The 14,555-nt window shown below is 41.8% G+C and overlaps 1 pseudogene; it reads left to right on the plus strand.

Moving 5' to 3' along the window:
* Positions 1-14,555, plus strand: part of LOC106566057 (guanine nucleotide-binding protein G(s) subunit alpha-like) — a 64,438-nt pseudogene that overhangs the window by 6,027 nt on the left and 43,856 nt on the right.

Here is a 14,555-nt window from a genome sequence, read left to right on the forward strand (position 1 = left end):
CTGTTGCAAATGTTGAAGGTGTTTCCACCTGAAATGTAAGCATCTTTCAGAGCCTCATCATAATGTACAGGTAACTGCCAAAATAATGTAAAATCTTGAGTAAATGAGGGATACAAATTCTATTGAAAACACGTGCTTCCATACAGGTGTTAATTAAGCAGTTAACATCCCATGCTTAGGGTCATGTTTAAAATGCTGGGCTGGCCATTATTTTGGCTACCATGGCTATTCCACCATAAGATGACAATGCCCCCATACACAAGGTACTAGTGGTCACTGAATGGTTTGATGAGCATGAAAACAATGTAAACCATATGACATGGTCGTCTCAGTCACCAGGTCTCGACCCATTTGAACACTTTTGGGAGATTCAGGAGAGGCGCATGAGACAGTGTTCACCACCATCAACAAAACACCAAATTATGTAATTTTTCATGGAAGTATGGTGTCACATCCCTCCAATAAAGTTCCAGAAACTTGTAGAATCTATGCCAATGTGCATTGAAGCTGTTCTGGCTTGTGGTGACTCAAAGCCCTATAAAGATACTTTATGTTGGTGTTTCCTTTATTTTTGGCAGTTACCTGTAGATTTGAAGGTTGACATCTTGATCTGTTACTTTTAGGCCTTTGGAGATGAACTACTCACACCATGGTGAAATAGTGACGATGATGGGATGGTTGAAGAAAATATACCGGCCTGTATGATGGTTAAAGGAAATATACCGGCCTGTATGATGGTTAAAGGAAATATACCGGCCTGTATGATGGTTAAAGGAAATATACCGGCCTGTATGATGGTTAAAGGAAATATACCGGCCTGTATGATGGTTAAAGGAAATATACCGGCCTGTATGATGGTTAAAGGAAATATACCGGCCTGTATGATGGTTAAAGGAAATATACCGGCCTGTATGATGGTTAAAGGAAATATACCGGCCTGTATGATGGTTAAAGGAAATATACCGGCCTGTATGATGGTTAAAGGAAATATACCGGCCTGTATGATGGTTAAAGGAAATATACCGGCCTGTATGATGGTTAAAGGAAATATACCGGTCTGTATGATGGTTAAAGGAAATATACCGGCCTGTATGATGGTTAAAGGAAATATACCGGCCTGTATGATGGTTAAAGGAAATATACCGGCCTGTATGATGGTTAAAGGAAATATACCGGCCTGTATGATGGTTAAAGGAAATATACCGGCCTGTATGATGGTTAAAGGAAATATACCAGCCTACATTTTTTTATTTACACAAAACAGTGGGATAGTCATCCGACCACATGAGCTGAAGGACTTCCTAGTTTACAAAATAAGTTCAAAAACACTAACGGAAGAATTTGAGCTCTGATATTAGTCTCTCATTGTTATTGACAACACACATGACAATAGGTTACACAAATGATAATTGGGCAACTATCAAATAACCATAGACATAGTAATTTTTTAGAGAACTTGCATAGATTGTACATTTTAGTCATTTAGCAGACGCTCTTATCCAGAGCGACTTACAGTAGCGAATACATACATTTCATACAATGCTTTTTTTTTTTGTACTGGCCCCCCGTGGGAATCAAACCCACAACCCTGGCGTTGCACACACCATGCTGGCGTTGCAAACACCATGCTCTACCAACTGAGCCACAGGGAAGACATATATTGTTGTATATTGCTGTGATTCAGAAACAGACCCCTGGTGTCTTCACGCTACATACTCATACAGTCTGTGCTGTGGTCAAGTGTAGATAAATGTTGTTAAATGCAGTGGGAAATCTGATCACATTGTGGGCAATTTTCTTTCAAGCACACTAATAGAGGCTGGTATTTTTTAAGGCTGGGCTGATATGTCACATATTTGAAAATTGCAAGACCCAGTAAAGCAGTACATTTAGTAAGCCTATATCTGGCAAGAAGTGCAATGTGTTTTTATAATTCATTATTTACAAATTAATCCATAAACAAATGTATATTAATATACTTGCATTCTTTATAAAAGGGTGGTTTATAATTAGGTTATTATTAATTTAAAGATGGTTTATAATGCATTTATACAAATGGTTAAAATTGTGTACTTATTTTGTGCTTGCAGAATAGTGAGAAGTTTCAACCAGTTTTAAACTACCCCTTTACAAATCCTTTTATGTTTTTTATTTTATTTCCACTGAAACATTCAGAGGTTTAGAGAGGGAATAAAGAAGTCAAGACTGAATAGAGATCCGGCAAGTATTAATACATTCTGTGTATCCATGTTATAATGGTTATGATGCATCTGTTGTTCTACAGTAGTCCACTTGCCCTGTATGGACGATCAGTTCTTCAAAGAGGGCGCCTTTTCTCTTCGGAATAGCAACTTCATGACGTTTTGGGCAATCATGTGATTACACTCTGGTCTTTCCCAGGGTTCAGTGAGAGCTGTTTGCCCCACCCCATCTCTTTACGCTTTCTATCTCAATGCACAATTCTCAGAGAAAAGGAAAAAAATGCACATAAATACTTCAAAGAAACTAATCTATTCACATTTATGCAAGAGCAGATCTGGCCTTTAAATGAAAAAATAACTGTCATCGTTGGATGAATTGTTATATTGGCCTACCGCGGTATGTTCATATATCGATATGCATATATATCCAGGCTTAGGCTACCATACGAATTCAAAAGGAATACAAAGATTAGACTGACAGCGGGCTCTACCCGAGAGAAAAACAAGAAAATAACGGATGATTTTCATAAATATACCTGAATCGGGGAAATTGCATACAACAAAACCTACTGAAGGCAATGTTCGCCTAGAAAAGCTTACCGATGTGAGGAGAAATACAAATGACAGCGGTAAAGAAAAAGACCGAGAGAAGGGCCTTTTTGATCTGGACAAACCCCAAAAGCAACCAACATCTGTGACGAGGAGGGGAATTAAATTAATAGCATTGACTAAAACAGGATATATTTGACAAACTTACAACAAAAACGTTTTGTCTTGGATTTAAAATACATTAGGATGAAGAAGGAAACCCTGCATAATTATCCACATGCCGTCATTTTAGTGGAAATATAAATATTTTGTATCCACCCTCTGTATCTGCTTTGCCTGTCACTCTGGGATTGAGGACGGATTGAACAAGAAAAAGGGAAATACGCAAATGTTTTGAATGGCAGTAGTCAGAATTCTAGGAGTGAAACCAATGATGGATTCTAGATGAGACGTTTTCTAGAATTCAGTGTGGATTTCAGCTCTACGGCAACACGTCTTGGGAATCCCGACTCGAGATCATTTATGTACATTGTAACGCTGAAGGATACAATTCAACACTGAAATGAATCTTGATGACTATATTGCGGATTTGCAGTGAAAACATTATAAGAATCAACTGTCTGAGAAGGCGGCCTGAGTGTCGTGATTAGCACCACCACTCTGTTCTCACTGAGTGATCTATTGTAGCCGATAGATATTTAACACTCAGAACTGTGATAAAGGCTACGGCTTGGGTTGGTCTTGATCTTCCGCAGGTTTCAGTGGTTTTAGTCTGCAACTGGCAATACAAATGTCCCCCATCTTGAGCGTGGTGTCTTTCCCTTGGCCCGATCTAGGAATCTAGAAATTATTTATTATATTAATCCCCCCGCCCCCGAACCTTTTTAATTGGGTTTTTGGGAAGATGGGTTGTCTGGGCAATAGTAAATCCGAAGACCAACGCAATGAGAAGACACAGAGGGAAGCTAACAAAAAGATAGAGAAACAGCTTCAAAAAGACAAGCAGATATACCGAGCTACTCACCGGCTTCTGCTATTAGGTAGGTTTCTGACATCGGTTAAGTGTTTCATGCCATGTTAATGTGGGTATCCCAGTCATATACCTATTGTGGCATTTGAGGATGACAATGGTCTGACATGGTAAATGACAGTATTGTATGTAGGCCCATGTTCTTCCTAGGCAGTCCATTAAACCAACACTCTTCCATTTGTTTTATTGCAATGGGTTTTACGTGTGGTTGTGCTGTCATTTTCGATAGGAGTTTGTTCTTGTAAAAGGCTTACACTGACAACACGTGTGTCAATGCACACCTGTCATTTCAAGCAGCTGTTCATGAAAAGCCACCGAAAGGATTTGCACCCTTATTTTGCAACATTGTTTCTTTTTCCAGAGCAACATTGTTGTATATGATGCCACCTGACTAGTGGAATTATTGCTTGTGGTGTAAGCCTAGTAATGTGTGTCTATATGCCTGATTTAGGAAGAGTAACCTACATATTATAGTCCTCAGAAATGTGAGTTTTCATCATCATGGACTACGTTTTCCTTGGTGCTTTTAATCATAATCGTTGCTAATACCAGGACTGATTTATTTGACAGTAGACCTAGAGTAATCAAGTTGTTCCTAGTCCTACCTATGTAATAACACTGTAATTACTCAAGTAACACCATGGTATTAGCGTGTTGTTTCATAGTAATTGCTTTATAATTGTATAGTAATGGAGTTATTCCAATTACACAGGGCTGGCTCTAGGATTTAGAAGGCCCTAAGCAAGATTTGGTTGGGTGACCCCCCCTCACGGAAAAACATTTAAAGAAGCCCCCGTCTTGCCAGTGGAGAGGAGAACGTGTAGTTTTAAAGTTCATATCCTGCAATTCTACACATTTTGCCATGGAGCGTAGATAGAATGTTGCAGTTTTAAAGGCCCAGTGCAGTCAAAAACATGATTTTCTAGTGTTTTATATATATTTCCACACTGAGGTTAGAATAATACTGTGACATTGTGAACATGATGATAATGGCCCTTTTACTGTTTGAAAATATTCCCTGAAATTTCTACCTGTTTTGGTGGGATTGGGCTTTGGGGTAAATAATAAAGATAAAAAACAGAGTTCCAAACCTCTCTGCCAATAACAGCTCATTTTCTTTTTTCCCCTCCCTACTCAGACCACTCCCAAACAGTCCTAGCAAAATTGCTTGAGAAATTGCTCTTTGCTAAGAAGCTATTTAATTTTTTATTTTTTTTAATGAAAACAATCACAGTAAGGTAGTTAATTGTTACACAGAAATGATTTGATTTTGAGATAGAAACGGCTGTATAGTTAGCAAGATTTCTGCAATTCTACACATTTTGCCATGGTAAAGAGAAATTTCCTGCAATTCTACACATTTTGCCATGGGACAGAGAAATGTCCTGCAATTCTACACATTTTGTCATGGGACAGAGACATTTCCTGCAATTCTACACATTTTGCCATGGGACAGAGAAATTTCCTGCAATTCTAGAAAATGTTTCTTAATATGATATCTGACTGAAAGTGACTAACAAAATAAATGGTGGCTCCGGAGGTCAGGACCTCTGGGCAACATGCCATACGTGCCCGGCTGGTATTTGGCCATGATTTCAACAAGTTTGGATAGCTGGCTAGACTAACTACTGATCTTTTCCTTTAATTGGCTTGATTTGGTAGGCTCATCTTTGGAGCAATTTAATCCTCATTGGCATACGAACAACATGAAATCACGTTCTAAGTTTTTGACCTTACAGTATTAGGCCTAATAACAATGCAGACATTGATTCCTGTCGGAAGTGACAATGACTAGGGTCCCTTTTAACTTATCCAAAAACAACATTCTTCATTCACTAAAATAATTCACATTCTTTGGATACATTAATTCAACAAAACCATGTTCACCATACAAAACAAAAATACATGTAAAAGCTGCATATTTATTCCAATTCATTTTTTTTCTTCTGCACAGTAAGAATGTGTTTGACCGGATCCCGGAAACCTGGTTACCATTTTGGATTTTATAGGGGCCTAGGTATTTATGACAAGTCTACCTAGTCAACTCGCTACATTATTGGTGTGTTTTTCCCTTGGAGAGAAGTAAAACAAAAATTAAGAAAAATGCTCAGGCCCAAGTTAGGATGTGGTCTGTTTGCTTTTCATTTTCATTTAGCAAGTAGCATGTTGTTAGCACGAAGGAGCAGTGTTTGTTCTCTCCGTTCCTCAATGTGTGGAGAATGACTGTTCCGAATATCCCAGAATGTTCCCAGCATTCCATGTCCCGTGGTTAGTGGACAGTCATCACTAGAGGTTAGGATTTCTTCCTGACCATGTTATCTGACCAGGAAACACTCTGGGACCTAGTTGTAGTAGGTTATAACTTGGTTGAACACTGAAGTCATGTGTGATTTACATGCCTAGAATTTAGCTCAAGGGAATTGATATCGCCCTAAAGAGACCACTGTCAAGTGAGGTGTTTTTTGAAAGGTCTTTAGATTTATCTTCCTGTTCTCTCTGTTTGCAGGTGCTGGTGAATCTGGGAAGAGCACGATAGTCAAACAGATGCGGATATTGCATGTGAATGGCTTCAATGCAGAGTAAGTATTATTTCCCCTCATTTCATAAATCTTTGCAGAACCATGTCAAGCACTAATTGTTTTGTAGGTGCCACTGAAGGCTTGGGCCGGGACGATACCAGTGTAGCAATATTCTTTTCATGGAAAAAATGAAAAACCGAAGCAGGTCAAAGTTTTTGGTCCTTTTAAATAAATGTGACTCTGGATGACAAAGTAATTATGTTTGTTTCCAACATTAGGGCTGTTTTCTTAAAGAAGTTTAATCCACTTCGTGTTTTGTTTACTTGCACGAGACTAATGAGTGTGGCGATGCTGGTATCGTCGCAGCTTTACTGAAGCCCATAGGGTTCTTACTGCTTTTATATTACACAGACTTTAAACTGGTATCCGAGGTCCTAGGATTTTCTCAGGCTGATTATTTGTTTAGATTTTACATCTTTATAATCTGGGTGGTTCAAGCCCTGAATGCTGATTGGCTGACAACCGTGGTATATCAGGTATACCACGGGTATGACAAAACATTTATTTTGACTGCTCTAATTACGTTGGTAACCAGTTTATAATAGCAATAAGGCACCTTGGGGGTTTGTGATTAACTCAGCAAAAAAAGAATCGTCCTCTCACTGTCAACTGCGTTTATTTTCAGCAAACTTTACATGTGTAAATATTTGTATAAACATAACAAGATTCAACAACTGAGACATAAACTGAAGAAGTTCCACAGACATGTGACTAACATAAATGGAATAATGTGGCCCTGAACAAAGTGGGGGTCAAACTCAAAGTGGGTGTCAGTATATGTTGTGGCCACCAGCTGCATTTAGTACTGCAGTGCATCTCCTAATCATGGACTGCACCAGATTTGCCAGTTCTTGCTGTGAGATGTTACCCCACTCTTCCACCAAGGCACCTGCAAGTTCCCAGACATTTCTGGGGGGAATGGCTCTAGCCCTCACCCTCCGATCCAACAGGTCTCAGACGTGCTCAATGGGATTGAGATCCGGGCTCTTTGCTGGCCATGGCAGAACACTGACATTCCTGTCTTGCAGGAAATCACGCACAGAACGAGCACTATGGCTGGTGGCATTGTCATGCTGGAGGGTCATGTCAGGATGAGCCTGCAGGAAGGGTACCACATGAGGGAGGAGGATGTCTTCCCTGTAACACACAGTGTTGAGATTGCCTGCAATGACAACAAGCTCAGTCCGATGATGCTGTGACACACCGCCCTAGACCATGACAGATCCTCCACCTCCAAATCGATCCCGCTCCAGAGTACAGGCCTCGGTGTAACGCTCATTCCTTCGACGATAAACGCGAATCCGACCATCACCCCCGGTGAGACAAAACCACGACTCGTCAGAGAAGAGCACTTTTTCCTAGTCCTGTCTGGTCCAGCAACGTGGGTTTGTGCCCATAGGCGACGTTGTTGCCGGTGATGTCTGGTGAGGACCTGTTTTACAACAGACCTACAAGCCCTCAGTCCAGCCTCTCTCAGCCTATTGTGAACAGTCTGAGCACTGATGGAGGGATTGTGCGTTCCTGGTGTAACTCGGGCAGTTGTTGTTGCCATCCTGTACCTGTGTGATGTTCAGATGTACCGATCCTGTGCAGGTGTTGTTATCCTGTTGGGGCTAGGGGGCAGTATTTGCACGGCTGGATAAAAAAATGTACCCGATTTAATCTGGTTACTAATCCTACCCAGTAACTAGAATATGCATATACTTATTATATATGGATAGAAAACACCCTAAATTTTATAAAACTGTTTGAATGGTGTCTGTGAGTATAACAGAACTCATTTGGCAGGCAAAACCCTGAGACATTTTCTGACAGGAAGTGGATACCTGATGTGTTGTATTACCTTTAAACCTATGCCATTGAAAAACACAGGGGCTGAGGAATATTTTGGCACTTCCTATTGCTTCCACTAGATGTCACCAGCCTTTACAAAGTGTTTTGAGTCTTCTAGAGGGAGATCTGACCGAACAAGAGCCATGGAACGATGATGGCCCATTAGACACCTGGCGCGCGAGTTCATGTTGGGTACCCTCGTTCCAATACGTTATAAAAGAGAATGCATTCGTCCACCTTGAATATTATTCATGTTCTGGTTAAAAAAGGCCCTAATGATTTATGCTATACAACGTTTGACATGTTTGAACGAACGTAAATATATTTTTTCCCCTCGTTCATGAAGTGAAGTCCGGCGGGCTTAGATCATGTGCTAACAAGACGGAGATTTTTGGACATAAATGATGAGCTTTTTTGAACAAAACTACATTCGTTATGGACCTGTGATACCTGGAAGTGACATCTGATGAAGAGAATCAAAGGTAATGGATTATTTACATAGTATTTTCGATTTTAGATCTCCCCAACATGACGGCTGGTCTGTATCGCAACGCGTATTTTTCTGGGCGCTGTGCTCAGATTATTGCAAAGTGTGATTTCCCAGTAAGGTTATTTTTAAATCTGGCAAGTTGATTGCGTTCAAGAGATGTAAATCTATAATTCTTTAAATGACAATATAATATTTTACCAATGTTTTCTAATTTTAATTATTTAATTTGTGATACTGACTTGACTGCCGGTTATTGGAGGGAAACGATTTCCTCAACATCAATGCCATAGTAAAACGCTGTTTTTGGATATAAATATGAACTTGATAGAACTAAAAATGCATGCATTGTCTAACATAATGTCCTAGGAGTGTCATCTGATGGAGATTGTAAAAGGTTAGTGCATCATTTTAGCTGGTTTTATGGTTTTGGTGACCCTGTCTTTGAATTGACAAAACATTACACACAACTCTTGTAAATGTACTGTCCTAACATACTCTAAATTTATGCTTTCGCCGTAAAACCTTTTTGAAATCGTAAAACGTGGTAAGATTAAGGAGATGTTTATCTTTCAAAGGGTGTAAAATAGTTGTATGTTTGAAAAATTTGAATTTTGACATTTATTTGGATTCAAATTTGCCGCTCTTGAAATGCACCTGCTGTTGATGGAGTGCACCACGGGTGGGACGCTAGCGTCCCACCTAGCCCATAGAGGTTAAACGTGGTCTGCCACTGCGAGGACGATCAGCTGTCCGTTCTGTCTCCCTGTAGTGCTGTCTTAGGCGTCTCACAGTATGGACATTGCAATTTATTGCCCTGGCCACATCTGCAGTCCTCATGCCTCCTTGCAGCATGCCTAAGGCACGTTCACGCAGATGAGCAGGGACCCTGGGCATCTTTCTTTTGGTGTTTTTCAAAGTCAGTAAAAAAGCCTCTTTAGTGTCCTAAGTTTTCATACCTGTGACCTTAATTGCCTACTGTCTGTAAGCTGTTAGTGTTTTAATGACCTTTCCACAGGTGCATGTTCATTAATTGTTTATGGTTCATTGAATAAGCTTTGGAAACAGCGTTTAAACCCTTTACAATGAAGATCTGTGAAGTTATTTGGATTTTTATGAATTATCTTTGAAAGACAGGGTTCTGAAAAAGGGACGTTTCTTTTTTTTGCTGAGTTTATATTGCCAATATACCACAGCTAAGGGCTGTGTCCAGGCAGTCCATGATGCGTCGTGCCTAAGAAAAGGCCTTAGCCGTGGTATATTGGCCACATACCACACCCCCTCGTGGCTTATTAAATAAATAGATACTGTAGTATATGGCTTGAATGGCAATCTCACACTGGCATTCACCCCAATCAGGCTGAATAGACAAGAGGGTTCACAATTCCTTTTAACCTGGGGGTGGCATTTTCATTCCGGGTCGACCAGGTTCAGGACCACAGTCAAAACGTACAAATGTATTTTCATAAATATTGGGGTTCAGCTTGTTTAGTGGTGAAAGCGTACCTGCCATGGTCCCGTGTGGTTCAGTTGGTAGAGCATGTCACTTGCAACGCCAGGGTTGTGGCTTCGATTCCCACAGGGGACCAGTATCAATGAAATTGTATGCACTCACTACTGTAAGTCGCTCTGGATAAGAGTGTCTGCTAAATGACTAAAATGTCAATGTAGCAGCAGATACAGGTTCTTACCTTGACAACAGAATTACACATACTGATATCATCAGTGAGATCTCCTGAAGTAAGAGGCATTGTAAGTGTTGTTGTGAAATGATATGTGTACTCTAGCATACAAAATAAATATAAAAGTGACAAGGTAGCAAGGAACAGTAAATTCACTGTGATAGTATGGGCGAGTGTGATGGCGAACTTTGGCTAATGCATATTCACCTGTTTCTTGCAATGTAGCTACATTTTCAATTATCTTGGGTGTGCAATTCCAAACTACCCCAGAGAGTATATGAATGTTTGTCGCCAGAGACTGGGTGTTTGTTATGCCTATAGGTGAAAATGCTTGAGTTAATTGATAATATTTACAAAGTGTATTGCTCTATGAATTGCCTATTTTATAAACTGTTTTTAAACAGATGACAGATGGTTTTTAAACATGGTTAGATGGCACCAATTATTCAACAGATCCTTGAAATAGTTTTTGAATCGTTTGAAATCACATGCATAGCCTACTGCGTTCAGGCTAGTGGGTCTTCTTGTAACGCTGCTCATCGAGAGAAAATGCTGACCGTTTTGGTTTCACTAACTTCTTTTTATAGCCAGTATAGTATGACATACAGTATGCCAACATCAATACTGTAGGACCTCTCATTAAAAACAGTCATTTGCCTTAAGCTTTTGTTTCCCAACAATATGACTTCACTCAGGTTTCATTTCCGTGGATTCTCAGGTTACGTACAGTGGCTGTATTGTTCATTTTACCGGTCATGATTCTGACCATTCCACAACGATCATGGCCCAGTCAAAAGGCCTTGGCTTCCACATATGGCACAGTTGACAGGTCTTAATAAGATCAACTTTATTGTCCCAGAGGGGGCGTTTTTGTTGGATGTACAAGAACCACTGCTCCTACATGACATACGCAACATATAATACTGATCACCTCATAGAAATAGTGCAATTTAAAAACATAGTAGGTCAAAATTACACACACACACACACACACACACACACACACACACACACACACACACACACACACACACACTCGCACACACATCAGCCAGTCAGTCAGTCCATAGCAGGGACCGTATACAGATTGTATTGATGGTCAATTCAGGACAGATGTTGTCCGGGTTTGTGTTCCACAGCTAGACACCCTGGTGTAGCCTATTGATAAATATATGGAGGGAGGGGATCTCTATCGTTCTTGCTTCAGTTCCGTGTTGTTGCCTCAGCCTGCCCCTCAGACTAGAATGTTGTACCTACCTACTGGAAGTGGGACAGGCAGTGCCAGTCAGTACAAGGTGCTGGAGAGTGGGATGAGGAGGACAGAAGGCGATGGGAGGTGGGGAGTGACAGAATGATAGGGAGAGGAGTGGAATGGCAGAGGTGAGAAGAGATTGGTATGGCAGTTTATTTTAAATGGGGCGTTTTCGCGGTCTTAGTGTGAGGAATGTAGTGGAGCCTCCTCTCAGTTGTACAGTGCACTGCTTTTACTCTGTCACTGAAACGCTTACATTCTGTCAGCCCAGCTACACAGACTGATGAAATGCATGAAGAACGCACTATTTATCTATCTAGCCAAATTAAATTGTCTCTCTATCGTCCATCAATGCATGAGCCCCATAGAAAAACCATTGGCAAACTTTTTTTATAGATGCAAAATCTGTGTGGTCGGGCCCTTGTTTAGGGTTTGCAGACTTCGTCAATGAGTAAAGATTGGCAGATTGGCATTCTTCTTTTCCATGTCAAGCATTGCTACACCTTTATGGTGATTTTGATGCTGTTATACACTGACTTCCTCATTATCATGATTTTAAATATTTATTTCATGCTTCACAGGGAGAAAAAACTGAAAATTCAAAACATTAAAAACAACATAAAAGAAGCTATAGAGGTCAGTAATTGGTGCTGTTTACTGCTGATTTCTCCCTCTTGGTTACATCGTTTACATGAGTAATCAGTACTAGTAACCCAATAGAGGAAATCTTTAATACATTTCAAGATTTACAAAAACATATGTTTTTTTCTGTAGATTTTGTAAATCAAGGTTTTTCTATTTTTCCTCCATTCCAGACTATAGTGACAGCCATGAGTACACTGACGCCCCCAGTTCGGTTAGCCAACCCAGCACACCAGTTCCGAATCGAATACATCCTAAACCTAGTAAATCAGAAGGATTTTGTATTTACATCGGTAAGTATTTTTCTAATTAATAATTACTTATTCTCCCTGTCATGTTGGCATGTTTCCGGGTTGTTCTCTGATGGTGCACGTTTAGCTCAGTGGGCTAACACAGACTAGTTCAAACCCTAATTGGATACTGCAGTCTCATTCTGAGTTCTTGCCCCAAAGAAAAATGTTCACCTGTCACGACTTCTGCCGAAGTCGATGCCCCTCCTTGTTCGGGTGGTGGTCAACGTCACCGGTCTTCTAGCCATCATTGATCCATTTTTCATTTTCCATTGGTTTTGTCTGGTTTTACTACACACCTGATTTCAATCCCATTCATTACATGTTGTGTATTTAACCCTCTGTTTCCCCTCATGTCCTTGTCTGAGATTGTTTTGTTTGTTATCGGTTTTGTGTATTTTGTATTAGTGAGCTACGGGTATTTTTTTTACCCCTGTTATTTTTATATACGTTGGTTTTGGAGTTCGTGTTTGTTTATTCTTTATTAAATAACTCCAGTTATACCAAGTTGGTTTCTCCTGCGCCTGACTTCCTTGCCACCTACACACACGACGAGGACAGAATCTCGGACCAAAATATGAAGTCAGCAGGAGAGGGTACCCCGGACATGGAGGTGGAGGAGCGTGTCCAGGAGAATGCGGAGAATATTCACCATCTATGCGCCGCCATGGATCGCATTGTCCAGAATATGGACCACTGGGAGAGATAGAGTTTTTCCAGCGCCTCATATAGCCCAACCGGGGTCTATCCTGAGCACCCCTTCTCAACCTGAATCCGGTGGCATTTGTCTATCCATGCCTCAGGGGTACAACGGAAGTGCTGCCACCTGCCGGGGTTTCCTACTCCAATTAGACCTTTTCCTGGCCACGGTCCACCCAGTTCCATCTGACCGTGAGAAGAGTTTCGCCCTCGTCTCGTGCCTCACCGGGAGAGCCCTGGAGTGGGCCAGCGCTGTGTGTGGAGGAGGAGATGCAGCGTTGGACCATTATGAGGAGTTCACCCGCTGTTTTCGGGCAGTCTTTGACCATCCACCCGAGGGCAGAGCGGGTGAGCGCCTCTACCATCTGAGGCAGGAGACGAGGAATGTCCAGGGTTTTGCCCTGGAGTTCAGGAACCTGGCAGCCGGTGCGGGATGGAATCACAGGGCCCTGATCGACCATTACCGCTGTAGTCTGTGTGAGGACATCCGTCGGGAGCTGGCCTGCAGAGACACCACCCTCACCTTCGACCAGCTGGTGGATCTGTCCATCCGGCTGGACAACCTGCTGGCTGCTCGCGGACGTCCAGATCGGGGTCTGGTGGTTCCATCCTCACGCACCCCCTCTCCTAGACCCAGGGAACTGGGAGAGGGGGTGCACAGGGAGACCGGAGGGGGTTCTCGCTCGCGCACCATCTGTGGCCGCAGAGGTCACACTGCTGGTCGGTGCCGGGTAGGTTCCTCTGGGAATCGAGGTAACAGGCAGGGCGCTCTGGCGCCACCCCAGGTGAGTAGGCACCATTCTCATCCAGAGCCCTCTGTTGCACTTATATTTGTCTGTTACTTTTCCAGATTTCCCCCCCGCGTTCCCAGCATAAGGCGCTAGTAGATTCAGGCGTGGCTGGGAATTTCATTGATCAAGCTTTTGCTCATAGTTTAGGGATCCCCATTGTACCCATGGATGTGCCTTTCCCCGTTCACACCTTAGATAGTCGACCATTAGGGTCAGGGTTGATCAGGGAGGTCACAGCTCCTTTGAGTATGGTGATGCAGGGGGGTCTCAAGGAAAACATTTGTATTTTCCTTATGGACACTCCTGCGTATCCCGTGGTGCTGGGTCTACCTTGGTTAATTTGTCATAACCCCACTTTTTCTTGGCCACAGAGGGCTCTCACGGGGTGGTCGCGAGAGTGCTCAGGTAGGTGTGTAGGGGTTTCCGTTGGTGCTACTACGGTGGAAAGTCCAGACCAGGTCTTCACCGTGCGCATTCCCCCCGACTATCCCGATTTGGCTCTCGCCTTCTGTAAAAAGAA

The sequence above is a fragment of the Salmo salar genome, chromosome ssa12 (genome assembly GCF_905237065.1).
Source record: "Salmo salar chromosome ssa12, Ssal_v3.1, whole genome shotgun sequence".
Classification (NCBI taxonomy): domain Eukaryota; kingdom Metazoa; phylum Chordata; class Actinopteri; order Salmoniformes; family Salmonidae; genus Salmo; species Salmo salar.